The sequence below is a fragment of the Meles meles genome, chromosome 4 (assembly GCF_922984935.1).
Source record: "Meles meles chromosome 4, mMelMel3.1 paternal haplotype, whole genome shotgun sequence".
NCBI lineage: Eukaryota > Metazoa > Chordata > Mammalia > Carnivora > Mustelidae > Meles > Meles meles.
In genome coordinates, this window is record NC_060069.1 from 13057651 (window position 1) to 13078536 (window position 20886).

The 20886-nt window shown below is 34.5% G+C and overlaps 1 protein-coding gene across 3 annotated transcripts in view; it reads right to left on the minus strand.

Annotated features, from left to right (window-relative positions):
• TBC1D5 (TBC1 domain family member 5) overlaps positions 1–20886 on the minus strand; it is a 579401-nt gene that overhangs the window by 387611 nt on the left and 170904 nt on the right. The window contains exon 1 of one of the 3 annotated variants that reach the window (XM_046002327.1): positions 2986–3007. The exons of the other annotated variants lie outside the window; for them this stretch is intronic. The gene's annotated coding sequence lies outside the window, so the exon portion shown is untranslated. Of the gene's footprint in view, positions 1–2985; positions 3008–20886 lie in introns of those variants that run through there. 3 annotated transcript variants of the gene reach the window in all.

Here is a 20886-nt window from a genome sequence, read left to right on the forward strand (position 1 = left end):
ATTATCTTTCTGATCTCTACCTGCAGGGAAAGTTTACTTTATGGCTGTGATTCCACTGCTTATAATTTTAATTTATTAAATCACTCTGAAATAACACTAAACTCCTAAGAATGGCCATGTTCTCTGAATTGAAGCACATCTACAGAAGTAAAAAATATTTAAAAGTAAAAATGCAAGTGCACAGACACAAAGTTTAAAAAACATCAGTGTCTTCTTCCAGTGTGGGTTACCCACCACAATCAAGAAAGAAGCGTTTGTTTCAATCTGTAATGCTTTTATCAGAACCACAATTAAGACTGTCATGAAACAGAAACTGTCATGAAAAAATTTCAAAATTTTTATTCCAATATAATTACATTTAGTACTTGAAATAAAAAATAGAATACCCAGACTTCTGGAAATAGAATGATAAGAAGGCAATCCACCTGCTATGATTCACTAAATATTTTGCAAAAGGACGGAGTACTTACATATACATGGACATCACCAAATACCACATACATATAAAGCCATAAAGTAAAAATATCAGTAAATTGTCTTCACCCTGACTTTTACAAAGTGCCTGTGATAAGATATGGCTGTAAATTCACATCAGTGTTCACATGAAGCCGTCTGAAACCAAAAAATGCAAGATCCCAATTATTTTCCTCCTACATTTACCCTTTAAAATTTTTTTGAGAAATTAAAATTATTAAAGAGACTTTTCAGTATACAGCTTTATTTCAAAAACAAATGAGAAACAGTAAGGAAACGGTAAAGTAGCAAAGCGTGAGTGAGTGCACAAGCTTGCACTCGCACACACACACACACTCTGCAAAAAGATTTCCTCCCATGGCTACACCATTGCTTTGCAGACAACAAGCTAATTTGGGTTCCTATCATGCATCTGATCGGTCATACAGCAATACAAAACAGAAATAAGTAAAGACGACCATCTGCTTGTTAGCTGAAACTATAAAAGTATATCTTTTTAATAAACAATAAAATTAGTTTGACAGGGCAGAGACCACCTGAATAGAAAATCAAATATTTCATGTTATTTAAGGTGTATGTCTGCTGGCTATTAAAATACTCCTCTTTAATTTATTACAGCAACACACACAATACTCATGTCATCCTCATTTTCTAAATCAATAATCAGCACAGCATGCTTCATTAACAGTGACCAATCACGGATGAGCTGGGGATCTCATTTTACAACATGAGCATTCCTAAGACATAAACCATCTGCTACTTGTAGTAACAGAAAAATCAAATTAATCCATTCTTATCATGCATTCAGATTTTAAAGCAATTAAAGATGCTCTTAGTGTAATCGCAGCCACAGAAGTAGTTCTGTAATGAGGGAAGCAAACTCTTCACTGAACTTTCTGTCATTCTCAATACATTTGAAAACTTTACAAGCTTTCTGCACTCCAGTGAGCCATTGTTCTCTGAACACAGATGTTGAAAACAACAAGCAATTTTTATTAAACATTTAATCTTTGCACATTTGAAGGAGTTTAAATACTGAACAGTGATCAAAACATAAAACATATAAACACCAAAAATAACTGCATATTAAAATGAGGCACAACGTCTAGTTTAAACTTACAATAGTAAATTGAGAAATGAGGTTTTTCTGATTCCTTAAACTCCTGCCCTTATTCCTTTATTTTCTAACACATATGGTATGTGTTGATACTATCTTCAACATCTGCAACACCTGAGCAACGGCATGGGAAGCTTTATTTCTGAATGGTGGTAGATTTGTGGTTTTATGTAACTCTTTTTCCCCTTAGGCTATCTCTAATGTGAAAACCATTACTCAATAACTGAAATTTGAGTATAAAGATCACAAATCCTTCCAAATGATTAATACAAAGACCAATGACCTTAAGGGGAAAAAGAAGATAGCAATCATAAAAATATCAAAGAAGCAAGCTTTTTAAAGCAGAAGAAACACCTTGGCTGGACAAAGCTTACTCAGGTGACAGACCTCCCCTCCACCTCACTACCAAAAATGTTAAGTTTCAAATGTTGAAATTAAGCTTCAAAGGCATAATTCATCAAAAAATTTTTCGAACTATTTCAAAGAAGAGCCAAAATAATTATGTTTCCAAGTGAAATCAAATTGTACACATATTGTCTTGCTTCCTAAATCAAACAGTATACTGAAGGATAAACAGGAGTCTGGAAGTTAGAAAAGAGATGGCTGAGAGGAAGAGCATTTTGGAGGCAGCAGCAAGCAGGAAAAAAAAAAAAATAATGAAAGAAGACATTCATTCCTGAAGCAACTACTAAAAATTTAGCATGTGCCAGGCACTGTTCTAGGCTCTGGGGCACAGCACTGAACCAGACAAAAGGCCAGATCAAAAAGGGCTTAAATGCTAGTGATGGGAGACAGATAATAAGCAAATATAAAAACACCAGGATGGCCATGATGAAAATAAAACAAGTTTAAGGGATGGAGAGACCCTGGGGCTATTTTAGATTGGGTATTCAGGTATCTGAAGAGGTGACATTTAAACGGAGAGTTGAGTGACAAAAAGAAGCCCATCATGGATGGGCGTCTAGAGAAAAGTTATTCCAAGCAGAAGAAACAGATAGTGTAGAGGCTCAAAGGCAGAAATTAACTTTAAGAAAAATTCCACAATTCCTTAGGCCAGAGAAACAGTGTATCCTAACATTTAACATGGGAACTGTGCATTTTTCCATGCTTTTGTTTACTACTAGTTGCGTTCTAGCCCCAAATCCTGCCTGAAGGACAGAAAATAAACTTAACTATACAAACTTGGGGACAAATATAAAACTGACTATACGGTAAATGTTCTCTTCTTACTGGATTAATAGACTGAGCACAAATATAACCTTGGACCAGCATATCTGGGACAAAAGAGAAAGAGGGAGATAAGGAGAGGGAACAGTGTCATGCGTCCCTGCTATTTAAAGAATAATTCATAGTCGCTGTTAAAAGGTTATCAGTCAATACAAAAAGTCCTTAACCGGGGCGCCTGGGTGGCTCAGTGGGTTACGCCACTGCCTTCGGCTCAGGTCATGGTCTCAGGGTCCTGGGATAGAGCCCCACATTGGGCTCTCTGCTCCGCGGGGAGCCTGCTTCCTCCTCTCTCTCTGCTTGCCTCTCTGCCTACTTGTGATCTCTGTCTGTCAAATAAATAAATAAAATCTTAAAAAAAAAAAAAAGTCCTTAACCAAAGCCATATGAACTGCCATTCCTTCACTTAAATATGTTCTTTATAAAATTACAACATTCTATTTTTCACTTATTGGATTGGCAAAAATCCAAAGTTTGAAAACACATTCTAATAGTAATATTAGGCTCTTCTTCCACATATTGCTAGTAAGAGTAGAAAAAGGTGTAATCGCAGAAAGGGGTATTTGGCAGTATTTAACACTACTACAAATACAGTTTTTGTTGATACAGATACTGGAAATTATTTCCAAAATATATGTGTGTGTCTATGTGTACATATAAATAAATATGCTTAGACATGTCCACCATCTCCAAAAACCAACAGCAATTTCTTAATTCTGATATAGTCATGTGGCAACAAAATTTGACCAAAATTAATATAAAGCTATTTATAGATTTTTTTAAGCCAAGAATGTTATAATCATACTTTTCCAACAGAAACAGAAGCTTGTTTGTTTACCTGGTGTTTCCTCCCCCAGAAATGTTCTATAATGTTGGAACATGAATCACTTTAAAAATTCTAAAATCCAAAAAACTAAATTTTCCAAAAGATATCTAGTCCCTCTATGGATTTCAGGTAAGGGACTGAGAATCCACAGACCCTTATTCATTATAATTTGTTTATAAAAGCAAAATGCAGGAAACAACTCAAGTGTTCAAAAGTAGGGGACTGGTTGAATCACTTATGGACAACCACTCCTTCCTGCCTATAAATCCTAACAGTATCTATTTACCAAATACACAGCCTACTAAGTGGGTGTAGTATCTTCTGTTTTCATGGTATATGCTATTTTTATAAGTAACTTTCACCTCATCTGTCTCTTAAAGAAAGGGATATAAAAACATCAGATAAGACCCATACTCTTTAAGTGCATAACTATATTTGGTAAGAAAATATTGCATGAATAACCTAAGATTCAAAGAGCAGTGCAAGGTCACTATATAGAGGTTATTTGTCAATACAAGAAGTCCTTAGCCAAAGCCCACTATTTATCATTTCACTACTCCATTCTTTTAAAAGGAACCCATCCAGAAATATCTTGTGAAAAGAATTACAGTATATTAGTTCATGAAGAAGTAATCTAGCAAGCTTTAGTCAGAATCTGACAGGTGACCATAACTAATGTTATAATGGGAAAGCTCTCATAGGCTGGAGATAGTACATGTTCTTATAGGACAGTGAGAAGGTCAAAGAAAACAGGACTATAGGCAAGAACTTTATCTAAGAGGCTTAGGTTGAACATATTCTGCTTGAGGAGAACCACAGAGATCCAACTATTCTTTTGTGCTCACTCTTCCTTATTATTATACATTATTAAGGAACACATTCTAGAAAATCAACAAAGGTTGCTGGCAAATAAATACATAAGGTTCTCTATCCCCTCCCATCACGGAGCACTTTTTTGTACTTGGGTGCTGAGCAAAAGCTTTACATAAATGGGATCTAAACTAGATTCTTCCTAAAGGGCATACAGGATTTGAAAATTAGAAAACACATCAATTTTCTCCATAGAATCTTTCCATTCTAGCATCACTGACCTTTTCCTTATAAATAATACAACCTTTCAATTTTTTCTTCATTCATATATTTAACAGTTGCATTTTTCTTTACTAACAGTAGTTGACAATGAATGCATTAAGTTGAACCATATGAAAAATTTCCAATGGTTTTAAAATTAATTTCCATTACTTGTCTTTTCGTCATCTTCTCTTCATGTCTAGTCATTACCCAACTCAGGCTCTATTTTTATGATGACATTATAATAGCTACTTAGCCTGCCTTCACACTTCTGGTTTTTCTCCCCTCGATACCACGTTATATACTACAACCAGAATAACTTCTATGAGTCCAGGACTTGATAAAGATTTGCCTTGTTGCACACCTTTCTCTTCCATTCCTGAAAACTTATCAGAATGCAACTGTTCATACATGACATTTGTAAAGTATAATCTTAAATAAACTCTTATCTATCAAAAGGATAATGCATTTTCAACTTTGATAACTTATTTATTATTTAGGAAAACATTTCATAAATGATTGTTACAGACTAGAAAACTCCCTAAAAGCACGAAGTGACTATTATTGACTGTCCTTAGAATAATAATTTACATTCGAAGTGAATTACATACAGTGACCATTTTTATTATTTTGGTGAGTAGTAGGAATAAAAAAACAATAGGAGGCACACCTGCATGGCTCAGTCAGTTAAGTGTCTACCTTCTGCTTAGGTCATGCCATGATCCCTGAGTCCCAGGATCCAGCCTGGCATCCCATAGCGCTCCCTGCTCAGCAGGGAGTCTACTTCTCCCCATGCCCCTTACCCCACTTGTGCTCGCATGTGTTCTCTCTCTCACAGGCATGCATGCTCTCTCAAACAAATAAAATCTTAAAAAAAAAACCAAAAGCGGAATAGAAGGTAGAATAAACGAGCAGAAGGAACAAGACACTAGTAAACATATAGACAAGAAAAGCCAAAAGTGCAGAAGTCAAAGCAAACTTCAATTTTTACAGTTACAAAACATATGTCAAAAAAACCTTAAAGTACCTTCCTCCTTCAGCACAAAATAAAAATAAAAACTGCTTAACATGAATGAAAAGCATGTTATACACTGATAAATGTTTAAGTAATTAGTAAAAGAACAAGTATTAATTCTAATTATTTGTCGGTAATAGAACTAGATAAATAAGTTTAAATAAAAAACTAATCACAGCAAACATTAAGAAATTTCCTAGGAACAATGTTTACAAGATAGCAACGAAACCTGGGTATTTGGGGAAAAGAAGAATGATGGGTCCTCTCCTCAAGAAACTTTAACACACAGTGGCTTAAATAAATTAATTGTCCCATTTGGATGTAATTATTTGATGGGATAGGAAGTGTGTATGTCAATATATCTCTCTTTTAAATAAAAACATAAAGTTTAATACTGTACTTTACTGTTAACAACCATTCAAATGGAAATCGATTTTCCATGATTGTCATGGCAACTTCCATTGGTGGCTACTTCTGGTATTTTTTTTTTTTTCTGAGCACCAAGTAACAGCTATAGGAAGATGAAAGAAATTAAAAGATAACATTTTCAAATTGCCAAAAAATAAATGTCAGATATTTAAGTACGACAGACAGGACACAGATTCAGAGAAAGATACAACCACATACAAAATACAACAGTGTCACCTTGAATTCCTAACGACGGGTCACTTCTGGCTTCCTGCTTACCCAGCACAACTACGTTACGAGAACAACAGAAATTCCCGTGATACATTTTCTTTCTTGTGGATTAGAGTAACCCATTTATATGGTTGTAACAACAATTAAAAAACAAAATTCAACTGGGCACATTTTAAAAAGCTTACTGCCTTTGTTCAAAGAACATGAATCGGACAGCAAGCAATCTAACAGAAAGGACCTCCCAGAAGCTATAGAAAATGGATGACTTTTATAGGCAGAAGGGAGCAGGAACAAGGAAATTACACTAAGTAAAAAGCAAATTGGTTATGGCAAGGTCACTTTTCTCAGGGGATGGGAGGGATCTAGCAGGTGGATTATCTCTCTAGTGTTGATTAGGTGATTCCTGACTGACTAGTTTAAAAGTCCATTTCTGGGAGAGCCAAAACTGTAATTAAGCTAAGTCTCAGTTTAGTGATGTGAGGCTTAGCATAAAAGACTCCATTTAGGACCTGTTGTTTTGTTTTTAACAGAGCCAAACTCTTCTCTCTACCTATAAACTTATAACCAGATAAGGCTTTTTCAAGAATCCTTGTTTTGCTAAAATTATATTTTACAGTACTTTAAATCAATAAACTATGACTTTATAAGTAAATAAAATCAACTCTAACACCAAATCTTTAATAAAACCGAACTCCTTTTTTCCAAAACCTCAGAGGATTTGCTCTCAGGATGATTTTAGCAATCAATTTGTTTATGTAATTGCAGTTTGAGCTCACGGAAAAAGGGAAACTCTGGAAAACACAAACCTAACAGACCGTACAATATAAAATTATCACCTTAAGTTACAATTTAGTAACAATAATGGCCAAGACTGTTTGGACAGCATTTAGGAGAAACCACTGATTTAACACCACATAAATATCAAATGGATTTTAAAAGCTTTTAATAATCATATACAAAAGATAAAAAAAAATTTGCATGGGAAATGGATTTCAATGATGTCAAAAATTCATGGTCTAAGCAGGGTTGATTCATGCAGTTATATGCAAGTGTTCAAAAAATAATAATCTCATAAGAAATTATTGGTTATGAACACCAGATTGGAATGGGAATGAGAAAATTAAGGAAAAAAGAGGGCACTTCTCAGCTAGGAGTAAATTGATAATCTCATTCTGTAAAGGGCCAGATAGTAATTATTTTAGGCTTTGTGGGCCAGTCTCTGTCTTAGCTACTGTACTCAACTCTCCTGTAAATTAACAAGCATGGCTATGTTACTATAAAACTTTCTTTATGGCCACTGAAATTAGTATTTCACATTGTTAAAAAGAAACAGACCCAAAATGCAGTCACTTGTGCTTAGTCCCACATCAGCAAACCAAGACTTAATAACAAACCTAACTGCAGTTTCAGCTGCTCCCAGGAACATGACCCTTAACCAGTCAATTTGGAATTACATGGTCAGCACTAAGGAGGTACTCTATCTGACAGACCCGTCTTCCCCCATAGGATGCCTGAAACAATCTACTCTTTGCTAGAAAAACTACCTTACCCAACCTCTTTCTTCCTATAAAAATCTTCCATTTTGTACAGATCCTCAGAGATCCTTTCTGTTGCCTAGATGGGATGATGTCCAATTCATGAATTACTGATCTTCAAATTCAGTCTGCTGAATTTTGTTTTCTAGCAATATAAATGTTCACGTGTCAAGACATATCACTTTTCTTTTGACTATTTTAAGACATTTAAAACTGTAAAGGTCAGAGGCAACTGGTTATTGGTAGAGCATGTGATTTGATCTCAGGGTTGTAAGTTCAAGCCCCACATGGGCAACAGAGCTTACTTTAAACAAACAAACAAAAATGTAAAAGTCAACCTTGGGTTTGAGTTTGAGGGTTGTACAAAAATGGATGGCAGGCCAGACTTGGCCCATGAACCTGATTTAAGTCAACCTCTATTCTAACCATGCTTGATCACACTGCCATCCTTTAATCACAAAACAGAAATTATACCCTTTTATCTCCCTCATTTTCTATGTCTACTTCCTAAATATTTTAGGATCTATCTCCCATTTTCTATCATCAATGTCTTAATTCAGAGTAGTGATTTCTCACTTACATGTCAAAATAAATATTAAAAAACACTATAGGCTCTTGAACCTTTAGTAATGGGTCACACCTCTAAAACCATCCTAGAAGACTACTACTAAAAGTAGTCTTTTAAAAATGCAAGCTTACTCCTATAATTTGATCAGAAGAGATACATTTAAAAAAATAGACCATTTACAGAATACATTAATAAATTTGATTTAATATTTAAATACAAAGCATTTAAATCATAAGCACAAGCAAAATAGAAGTTCTTTCAAATCCAAATGGAACATTTGCAAATTTCATATAGGAGACAAAGGTAATCTTAATACCATGAAAAATATAAAACCCACATTTGTTGACCATACTACAAATCTAGAATTTTTCCGATGCGAAAAAAATTCTTGTTAGATCAGAAATTGAAACAAATTTCACTTCCAAATAGCTTATATAACAAAATCATCATATAGTAAATGAAATAATGAGTTAATGGATCTAGACTTTGAGCATCAGTGGCTGCCAACATTTAAAATATATGTTTCTCCTGATGAAAGGACAAAACAACACCTATAATCATGCCAAAGAGATTAAGCCTAAATGCAATCAAGCTCTGATGCTACCTGCCAATTTAAAGAAAATATAAAAGAAAATGTTTAACTGCACCATAAGTATGCAATCAGTAAAATCCAGACTGCAGTGAACTCTATAGGTCAAACATCCCAAGTGCTTCACTAGATCCCTTAAAAAGAAGAAAAAGTTGGAGGAAACCATAGACTAAGAAAGACTTAAAAGGCAAAAATACTTTTTAAAAATTGACAACTGGTTTAGAGATGCACACTTGGGTAAATGAAAACCATAAAGAAAGTCAGAAGAGTGGTTAAATTTTTGGAGGGAGAAGGGGTGCTATAGTAAAGCATATATAAGGGCTACCACTGTGGCTGGCAAAGCTCTATTTCTTGACCTGAGTGATAATTACAAGAATGTCTGTCTTATAATAATTTACCAAGACACACATTTGCTTTTATAGTTTTCTGTATCTGTGTTCTATGTTACAAAGGTTAAAATTTAAGGAAAGCAAACAAGAACATTCTGATATTCGTTGTTATAAGAATGGGGATGTAATACTAGACCTAAATAAGATTTTTAAAATATAGGGTCAGGGAAAAAATATATTATCTATAAGTTTTTTCCAATAAATTTGAAGATCTAAATGAAATATAAAGGAAAATTAATGAGATGGAGTTTTCTAAGAAAAGACAAATTTCTACTATCAATTCAATAAGCTGCAAAGAATCTGAATACACCAATAATTTTAGAAGATATCAGAAATGTGATGTGCCTGGGTGGCTCAGTCAGTTAAGCGTCTGCCTTTGGCTCAGGTCATGATCCCAGGGTCCTGGGATCGAGCCCTGAGGGCTCCCTGATGAGCAGGGAGCATGCTTCTCCCTCTCCCTCTGCCTACCACTACGCCTGCTTGTGCTCTCCTTGTCAAATAAATAAAATCTTAAAAAGAAAAAAAAAATATCAGAAAAGTAATCAAAGATTTTCCTCTACCACCACAGTGCGGCTCACTCCCAACCAAAGGTGCCTTGATTATAGTGTGGGTAAACTAACAAACTTTCAAGTAATCAGTAACTCCTATTATGTTTAAACTGTTCCATAATGTTTTTTAAAAAAGGAAGGTATATATCTCAACTCATTTTATGTTAGCATGACTTGAACATCAAAACCTGACAAAGAGGACAAGAATGAAAATCTCACAAAAATACCATGACCAGAAGGAATCCTTCAAGAACAACGGCCAGCAAACTAAACTAACTAAAAACTATCTCCCTACCTACTTATCTAACTACCTATCTACTTATTTATTTATTTTGCAAGGGCAATTTAATATTAGAAAACCTATTAACTGATTGCTTAAAAAGCTAAAGGAGAAAAGACCATAACATCATTTCACTGAATGTAGCAAACTTTTGATAAAATTTAACACTCATTCCTAATTAAAAATAAATAAGTAAAAAATGAAACTTGCATTCTTCAATAGAGCATTTATTAATGCACATGGTTTTTATGGTTTTTTTTCACAGACAGCAGTACAACAGTAAAACATAAATGTATTTTTCTGAACAGTCAGAAACAGTCAAGGATATTAGCTCTATCTAAATGCTTTTATGCAGCACTGTTAGGGAGATTTTAGCCAACCCAGTAGGTCAAGTTAAAAGAAACTACTAGTATTAAACTATGTATACCCACCATACTGATAAAGACCTTATCAAATCTTCATCTCTAGCTCTATTTTAAGTACATAGCAGAGATACATGATTGTCCTGTTTTTCACATATGCCTTTTTTTTTTTTAAAGATTTAATTTATTTATTTGACAGAGAGAGATCACAAGTAGGCAGAGAGGCAGGCAGAGAGAGAGGAGGAAGCAGGCTCCCCGCTGAGCAGAGAGCCCGATGCGGGGCTCGATCCCAGGACCCTGAGATCATGACCCGAGCCGAAGGCAGCGGCTTAACCCACTGAGCCACCCAGGCGCCCCTTCACATATGCCTTTTAAAAAAAAAAATAGCATCCATACATCAAATCCTGATTTCTCAAGTCTTAAAAACCCTGCTTACAGATTAATTTTGAATCTATCACATAGCAGAGTAAACACTCTAGTGATGAGTGAAAAACACGAAAATAATAGTAACAGGTCAAAAAATCCATTTTGGTTGAAATCAGTATCAAGTAACAAGATAAATTAACTAATGCATTTTTCTAAAAGATTTTTCATACACTGCTATTTTAAGGGGAAAAAAAGTTTAATAATTCCACCAAAAGTAACAAGACTGCCGTTTTCTTTGGAATAGTCAAATAAGTACATGGTTGGCTGCTGAAGTAAAAATCATCCCAAGAAATGAAGTGGTGAATCAGGGGTTGGGGAGAGTAAACCCCAAGGAAAACCTCATTTCTAAAATAGCATTTTTCTATTTTCACTTGTTTCTGTTAAGAATCACCAAATAGTTATTTATTTCCCTCAAATAAAACAAAGTAACATATATATGGTATATTTCACATGCTTTATAAAAAAGAAATCAAGTTATCTCTTTGTTTCTTTATAAAGGACAACTATCTTTTCATTATTTTAAAATCAGTAAGAAATTAATTAGTTTTCTTTCATTTTATTCATACAAATTTTAGTTTTCTTTTGGTATTGAAACTAGTGCATTTGATAAATTTTGCTGAAAAATATATAATCCCTTATTTCCAGAAAGGTGGAAATGTTAAAAAGCCAAACTTTCAAACTAAGGCTATATGTATTCTAAAAGAGCAACAATTTTTCTCCAGATAGTCTCTTTAGTTACTGTAACTATAATGCAGCAAAGTTCCCACATTATAGCAAAATATTTAGCAAAATATTTGAGATCAATTTTTAAGCACTCAACATTCTAAAGGAAATCAAAGTAAGGCCATATTGAAGTGATCACTTCATACATATTAAGAGTCCTGTATTACACATCTCTAACAGTCTACTGTGAAAGTTAAAATACCATCTCACCATCAAGAATTAGTTATGACACCAAAAGACAAATATATATATTTCTAAAAACTGACATTATTTAAATGGAGACAAATTAAAAAAAAAAAACAAGATAAAATAAAACAAAGCTGCTCACAGAAGGTAACATATGTAAAAAGACAGAGTTTTGAAGATTTAATATATATACCAGGGAGCCCCTCTGAGGCAAATATTAAAATTTATAAAAGTGGGGCTGTACCTTCAGTTTACCTTTTGGTATTAGATACTGACCTAGGTTTTTGAAATTAGAACCTTATAAGCTAAGAAAGAACCTTATAAGCTAAGAGAGAGTAACCAAATATACTTGAAAGTTAATGATATTAAAGAATATAGTAAATTTCAAACAATCTGAGATTAAAACATTAAAAATTTAATCCCTCTTTCCTTTTCCCCCTTTCTCCCTTCTGTTTTTCTCTCTCTGGACATACACACGTATACATGTATAATTAATTCATTTTAGGAAGTTGAATTGGTAACAAAAAAGTTAATAAATCTTATATAAACAAACTTAGAAGGCCTTTCTATTTAACTGGCATTTACTTTTTCAATATGGAAATTCTATAGGTCAACTTTACCAATACCAATCTGCTCTCAGATATTTTGATAAACAAAGAACATTGTCTTCTTTTTCAATTCAATAGCCAGAGAAGGAATGTCTTGGAAATAAATGACTGAGTCACTGTCCTACTTTGCCTTACACCCTAAATCATTACTATATGTATAACATTCCTTATGTCTACATTTTTGCTGATAAATAGAATTCTGATTCCTTGACTGTCCTAGCAAAATGCACTAAACCTCATACCAATTATACAATTTGCCAATACACACGCCTTAAAAATAAAGAACCCTGAAGTAATCCATTTTGTTTCCAAACAGACATTACTTGTCCAGACTTTTTTGTCTTCAGTATTTCCACAAAAGAATAATTACTAAAATTAGTGAATGTTGCACAGTTCTTATTCAGAATAACCTGACTAAAGCAGACCACTCACTAATAAAGTGCAACTTAATAAATCATGTGGAATCTTATTTTGTTGAAACCCTTACTAACTCCTAGCACCATCTGTTACCATCAAAACTATACGACAAGATATGATATATAATTAATAGGTAAACAACAATCTAATTAAAATGGACAAATACTCCATGTTCCTGCCATTTGGGAGCTCTAATTACAGACTAAATTTTAAGCTTGAATTAAATATTTAAGCTGGAAAATTAACTTTCCTTCTCGAGCCTTGAATACATTAATACAGATATGTGAAGCGACTTCCTGATGGGAACTTAAACATGTAATTTAGTTTCATCAAAGCAGTTACTAATTGTTAAGCAGCAGTACCTTACCATATGTACACAATAGCTATTTAGAGCTGAAAAGGTGGTTCTAAAGCACCCCTCTGCAACCCTTTCCTGACATAAATATAAAATGTATATACAGCACAGCAGTAAATACTACATATTGAAAATAAATTAGAGTCTTCAGCTTTCAATGTCTTCTGAAAACAATTAGAAATTGGTCTAAATAAACAAAATATACCTATATTTGACAAGGTAAAAACTGCCCACAAATATAAAAGCCCCAAAAATATTCAAGAACAAAAAGTATCCTGGTATAAAATTCTTGGATTACACAAAATAAAAAACCTTGACCTACTGTATAAAAATAACAAGTTTAGACAGTATATACATATATGTGTATATATACATATATATATACACATATATGTATATACTGTCTAAACTTGTTATTTTTATATATACATATATATATGTGTGTGTATATATATGTAGACAGTATATATATAATTCTTCTTTTCTTCATACCTAATCCCTTCATAGAACATAGCAGACTTTGGTAATAATGTTCTATAAAGCATTTAGAAATATAGTAATATAAAGGTGAATCTTTTTTCTACATTTTTCATTCATTTTTGAATGTGGGAAGAATACAATTTTAGAACAAATGATCCTGACAAGCACCTGTTTAAGAAAATAAATTCTACAAGAATATAAGAAATATACATTTTTCATTGTTATTTTATATTTAGCAAATAGAGAAAATGAGAGATTGGTAAAGAAAGGTATATATTATTCTTTAGAAAGAGGTTATTCTAAGTCTTTGTAAACATAACAAACAACAGTAGGTTAGATGTATTAACATAATTTGGTTATGAAAAGAGAACAATGTCAAGGGGTTATGGAAACTGGTTTTGTTTACATATTAAATATTTCTTTGTTAACCACTGAATAGAGTAACCTTTAGGTTAAACTACTTGAAGTTTACAATTACATAAAAATAATAGTATACCACACTGTTTAACATTCAAAGCCAAAGACAAATACTAGAACACCTGCTTACATGAAATCTCCTATATTTGAAATTTTTACCAAAATTTAAGTGAATTAAAATTTAAGTCACAAAAAGATCATTTAAGATTCATTTAAGAGGGGCGCCTGGGTAGCTCAGTGGGTTAAAGCCTCTGCCTTCGGCTCCGGTCATGATCCCAGGGTCCTGGGATGGAGCCCCACATCAGGCTCTCTGCTCCTCAGGGAGCCTGCTTCCTCCTCTCTCTCTGCCTGCCTCTCTGCCTAGTTGTGATTTCTGTCAAATAAATAAAAAAAAAAAAAAAAAGATTCATTTAAGAATGAATAGAAACTTTTTGTTCTGTCTGACAATAGGAAATGTCTTTACTATATAATTCATTACTTGTGTTCTAGATTTTTGCTCAAGAAGTTTATTACCTGTTTTTTCCTACCTATATTTGCTTGTATCTGTTCTTTCCAAAAGTTGCTAATATTTTACTCAAGCTTAAATTTTAATTCATGAGAACTATGGAATATGTAATGTTCCTAGAATACTGATGATCCCTATCTGAATATAAGGGTACTCTCGATTTCAAAAAATATCACAGATCTGCCCTACACTCACAGACACACGTAAGCATGCTTTCAGTCTTCACTAGGTGACAAAACACACGAGTTAATACACAAAAAGTATGTGTGTTCATGGATGCCTTGTCATTCCCCTCCAGTTTCACAAAGATTTGTAGCCATAGACTGGCAAATACCCACAGGGAAAAAAAAAAAAACAAGGACATTCCCTGAACAGTCCTTTGAAATGAATATATATTTTCATATTATTCTGTATCACACAAAGATTAGCAAATGAAGGCTAATCAGTAAATATTACTAAGAGATAAAACTCTGTTCTATAAGATTTGATGGATATACAAAACCCGGCTGACTCACATTTAAGTAGCCGGGTTCCTTTCAGATATTAAATCATTCAACTGGAAGATAACAGAAGTTCCTCCATAATGCAGGCTAGAAAAGTCTATTCAATTTTATTTAAAATCTGTATGCTGTAAAAGTACATGCCATGGAATTTACTAGGATGACAACTATACAGATATGAAATTCATGACATATTGATTCAACATATTGAACTGGTTTTTAAAACTAATTTATATAAATGATTATAATAGTCTATATTATGTTTAGCCCTTGAGGCATATGGTAGTAAATCTGAATTTAATTTTAAGTAAATTTACATAAATATAAAAAGTTCCGTAATTTTTATCCACCCCGCATATTGAAACAGAACAAATAAACAAGAGGATTGTACTTTACAAATGTACTTGAAGCCGAGGTTTAAACAAACCAGAAATCTAAGTTTATTTCTTAAAAAGAAACCAAAGAATGACTGACTTTTATAAGAAAGTCATAAAGCACTACTAGTATGCAAAAATTATTCACGTATTTATCAATATAATTCATAACATATATTTATCAGTAAATATGATTTACACTTGTTATATATTCTAAAAAACATAATATGACTCAAAACCCTCACAATGATGTATGGCATACATATATTCAGATGGAACTATGAACGAAGACAAGAATACAGTAACTCTACTTCAGAGAACTTATGTACACTTTACAAAATTAAAATATTTTTATTTTTTCAAGATATTTATTTAAGAGAATATGTGAGAGAAAGCATGAGTTGGGGGTGGGGAGAAGAGGGGGTTTGGTGGAGTAGAGGGAGAAGGACAAACCAGACTTCATGGTGACACTGAGCCCTGAGCAATGGGGCTTGATCCCTTGACCCTGAGATCACAACCTCAGCCAAAACCCAGAGCTTAACTGAGCCACCCAGCAGCTCCAAAATGAAAATACTTTTAAAGACAATAAAGTTTTCCTTTGTGGTTACTAGAAAGTCAGGGATCCCATTCTTTGTATAAGGATGGTTCTACCTTCCCATCAGTAGGGGTCAAACTCTGATTAACTTAGAGAATAACCCAGAAAACTGCACAGGCTCTGAACATGGAACACAGGCATTGTGTGAAATTAAGCCGTCTTGATAATACAAAATTGCACCTTGAATTCACCTCATCCTAGTTCCATCAAATAATTAACTAGTTCATATATCCAGAAATTGTAAATTTATTGAGCAAAAACCAAGGTATGATCCCTAAATTTGAAGTTTATAGTTTTACTATTATCAGAGGCATTTTCAAATGCCTGTCATTTCCCAGCTGCTTTACAGATACTTTTTCTCATTCCCAAAACTATCTACGAATTATATATTATGCCCATTTTACTGAAGAGGAAACTAGCTCACACTGATTATCTTGCCTAGGGTCACACAACAAAAACTCAGACCTCTAATGACAAATGTTGATTATGACACATTTTATTCTGAAAAATTCTGAACATTCAGAAAAGTTGCAATAATGTTAGAGTGAACATTCTTTATCCACCATCTAGATCCTGTAACTGACATTTTATTATACATATCACATACCTATCATTCTATCCATGAGACTATCATTTTTATGCATTTCAAATTTGCAAATGCTGTATTACTTTTTCAACATTACAAATATTTTTGAATACACAGAAAAGGTAAAAGAATTTTACGGTGAACAACCACCTAGAATCTTCAATTACATTTTTGTATACTTGCTTTATACTATCATTTCATCCAACCCTCTTCTAACAACAAATCTTTTTATTTTAATTGTCTGAATTATTTGTTGCAACTCCCAATTCCCTTCTACAAAGGGAGAACTGAAGTTTTTATGTATTCAAAATCGTTATCTTACCTTTATTTCTTTCAGTTCAAGAAATGTTTAGCTATACATGCTTTGAATGTTTTTCATTTTTCTATTTTTTCTATCAATTATAAAGTCACAAACTCTTGAGAAGAGAACCCACCTGCTTTTCTTATGAGAAAAAAAATAGAGATATTTTCTTGGGCTATGACACAAATTGAAAAAAATAACCCACAGAAAAACTAGTTCTTAGAGAGAGAAAAAGAAAAAAAACAAACAAACCCTGCACTCCATGATAAATGAATACATTTATTCAATCAAGAAACTGGATATATGAGTGGCTCAGAAACTTTACTTTGCAGAAAAGTTACACTCCTAAAATTAAATTATTTTATCTTTATAATTTTAGATGGTATTTGTAGTTATGATTCTATGATGTATACATATAATCGTCATCTTCTGCTGTTAAAGTTTTATTCCCAATTCGCAAGATAGGACTTCAAAGTATCAGAATTTCCTAGAGTTTGGCTATTAATCTTATACTAATATATACTTTATTATCACAATTCCCTCTTACTCCCTCACTCAGTACAAGTGCTTTCAAACTCACTGAAACATCTAGTTGTTGACTTCATTTAATTTCAACCCTTATTGACCTTCTAGTTTCACTTTCTTCCTAATCCATCCTTGACTACATGAGCTACAACTATCTCAACTAATGGTTGGTTCATCAATGTATGTCCTTGTTCTGTATCTATCAGCTGTTATCTTTTCCTGCAATCTTTCCAACAATTTACTCAATTTCAGTCAGTTTCTCTGACTCTACAATCAATTTGCTGAAAGCAGAGGAAATAATGGACGAGCAGGAATTACTTGTATTTCTCACCAACTGAATCCCACATCCACTGTAAGAGCCAACGAGGTGCACCACTCAGAGAAACTGCTGTGAGGAGTGCAGTTCACAATTTCCAGCTGCCGTATCTTCAAGATTCACAGCAGTGTAGTGTTCAAGCCAAGGCCATACTCACCCCAGAGAAGGATACTAGAAGAGGGCCATTATGCCCAACACAAGGCATCTCTAATGGGCAAAACTTTCCCTGCCCACCCCCAACTAGATGTTAATTTTTTCAAATGCCATTCTCTGTCCTAGAAAGTGCAAGCTTCTAAGGAAAAGAATCGTACTTTAACTTGATTGATCCAACACCTAGAATACTTTTTGCCACCACAGGTAGTTAAGCAAAAAGTTTTGTGGGAAGGAAGGAAGGAGAAAGGGACAGAGGAAAAGAGGGGAGAGAACGAGAGAGGGAAAGAAAGAGAGAAGAAAAGAAAAAAAGAAAAAAGGAAAAAAGGAAAAAAGGAAAGGAAAGATAAGGAAAGGAAAGGGAAAAGGAAAGGAAAGGTAAGGTAAGGTAAGGAAAGGAAAAGTAAAAGGAAAAAGGAAAGGAAAGGAGGAAAGGAAGAAAGAAAGAGGGCGGGAGGGAGGGAAGAAGGGAGAGGGGGAGGAAAGAAAGAAGGAAAAGGAAAGGAGAAAGAAAAGAAAGATTAAAAAAAAGATCCTTAGTACTCCCATAAATTTGTGAATTATTTTACAAAATAACTGAAACTTATACTTGCTGGTTCTCACCTTCATCTCCGTGATGGTTAATATTATATGTCAAGTTGATGGAGCTAGAGAGTGCTAAGATGGCTGGTAAAATGTTACTTGTGGGTGTGTCTGGTAGAGTGTCTCCAAGACATTAGCATTTGAATCAGACTGAGTAAGAAAGATGCCCTCATCAAAGTGGGTGGGCTTCATCCAATACAGTGAGGACCTGAAAAGAACAAAAGTGGAGGAAGGGCAAATTCCTGGTCTCAGCTTCAGCTCAGATACTTAAGACTGAGACCAGGACCTGATGATCTTCCTCGTCCCCACTTTTGTCACCCCAATTTTCAGACCCTTAGACTCCAAATGAATTGCACCACAGGCTTTCCTGGTTCTACAGCTTGCAGAGGACATATTGTGGGACTTCTTAGCTTCCACAACCACAGGAGCCAATATCTGTTTTATATGTGTATCTCCTATTGGATCTGTTTCTCAAGAGAATTCTAATAACCTACAGGGCAGGGTACCAGACTCCTAGAAGCTCTTCCCCAGAATATTTCAAAGAGTCATCCTCAAGTATCTCCTATGCATTCACGAGCAAGACCAACCAGCTAGCAGTCACTTACCACCATGTCACATTACCATCTCACCTCTCTTTGTGCCTGTGTGGTATCTGAGGTCTGCTGACTCCACTCCCTCCAAACAGATGAGTGGGCCTCATCTGTTCCATCCAGGAGGTACTGCCTTGGCTCTGCACTGTGGACTATGGGTCGCCACTGTCACTAACAGGGACCCCTGCAGCTTCTTCAGCATACACCCACTCTCCCAGAGCCTTGCATCCCCTTTGCTCTAACAATCCTTCTGTCAAGTAGCACTGCAGTCATGCATGGCACCCCATACTTTTCTAACACTGTGGCACAACACAGTCTGTCAAATACCAACGACTCTGTGGATTATGGCAACGGAGGAGAAAGAATGCCTTTCTACCGGTCTCTGAGCTTAGAAAGTAGAGGAGCGGTATTGCTTGTCCCCAAGCATCTTACAATACTTCTCCTTACCTCCTGTTGCCGTTTTGTTTTGTTGTTTTTTTTTTTAAGATTTCATTTTTATTTGTTTGACAGAGAAAGACACAGCAAGAGAGGGAACATAAGCAGGGGGAGCGGGAGAGTGAGAAGTAGGCTTCCTGCCGAGCAGGGACCCTGATGCAGGGCTCGATCCCAGGGCCCTGGGATCACAAGCTGAGCCGAAGGCACACGCTTAATGACTGAGCCACACAGGTGCCCCCTTATCCTATTCTAATTATTTTTTTCGTACAGCGCACCCACCCTCTATCTCCGCAGATCTCTGACATAGGCCTAAGAGAACTAGAGCAGAAAACAAAACAGAACAGACCACAGGGTGAATTCAGGAATGTTGCCTCTCTAATGACTAATACTGTATCACCAGGTCTGGCTCTTTATTCTTTAATTTATTCTTTAAAAAAAAATCACATTTGTTCCTACACAGTAAAGACTATCAGTAACCCATTCCTGTTGGTGACCATATTCCATATACATGACAGAACCCCTAGAGAAGACACAATTGAGGTCCACATTGGGAATACCCCTACCCAGAAGAGTCAAACACTAAAAAACAAGGAGGAAGAAGGGATAGTCCATTTTTCTCATACTTAATATACTCCATTAAAAATTTCATATTAAAATTTCTGATTTATATATGCCATTCAACGCAGCTTCCTCACTTAGAAAGAAAAGCCTCCCTTTTGAGAAACAGTTCACAAATTAACATTTTTATCTGAATTTTAGTGTGATTATGCCAACAGTGTTATACCACCGACCCACAGCACTTCCAACAGAAGGCATTCTGCCTTTGTCAACATTCCTAAAGGCACTTACAGACACCAAGGCAGGAAAGGGATGGCTAGAGAGAGGGGCTGTAAGTAATAATCCTCCTGGCTACAAATTACCAGTAAATTTATCCCTACAGTGGAAGGATTCCTTCTTTAAGTCATGAGAACACAGGAAAGAACAAAAGCTTTTCTTGCAAATTCTACACTCAATTCAGAATCTGCTTTAGAGGGTAGTATGTACCAACAAAGTATGAATATAAATGAGACAAAGAATGGACTAGAGGTAAAAGAGAATAATTAAAATCTCTGAAAAGCAAATTTTAGACAAAATGTGCAGTAAATATCAACATTACTAGTAGTTCAATTCTATTCAAA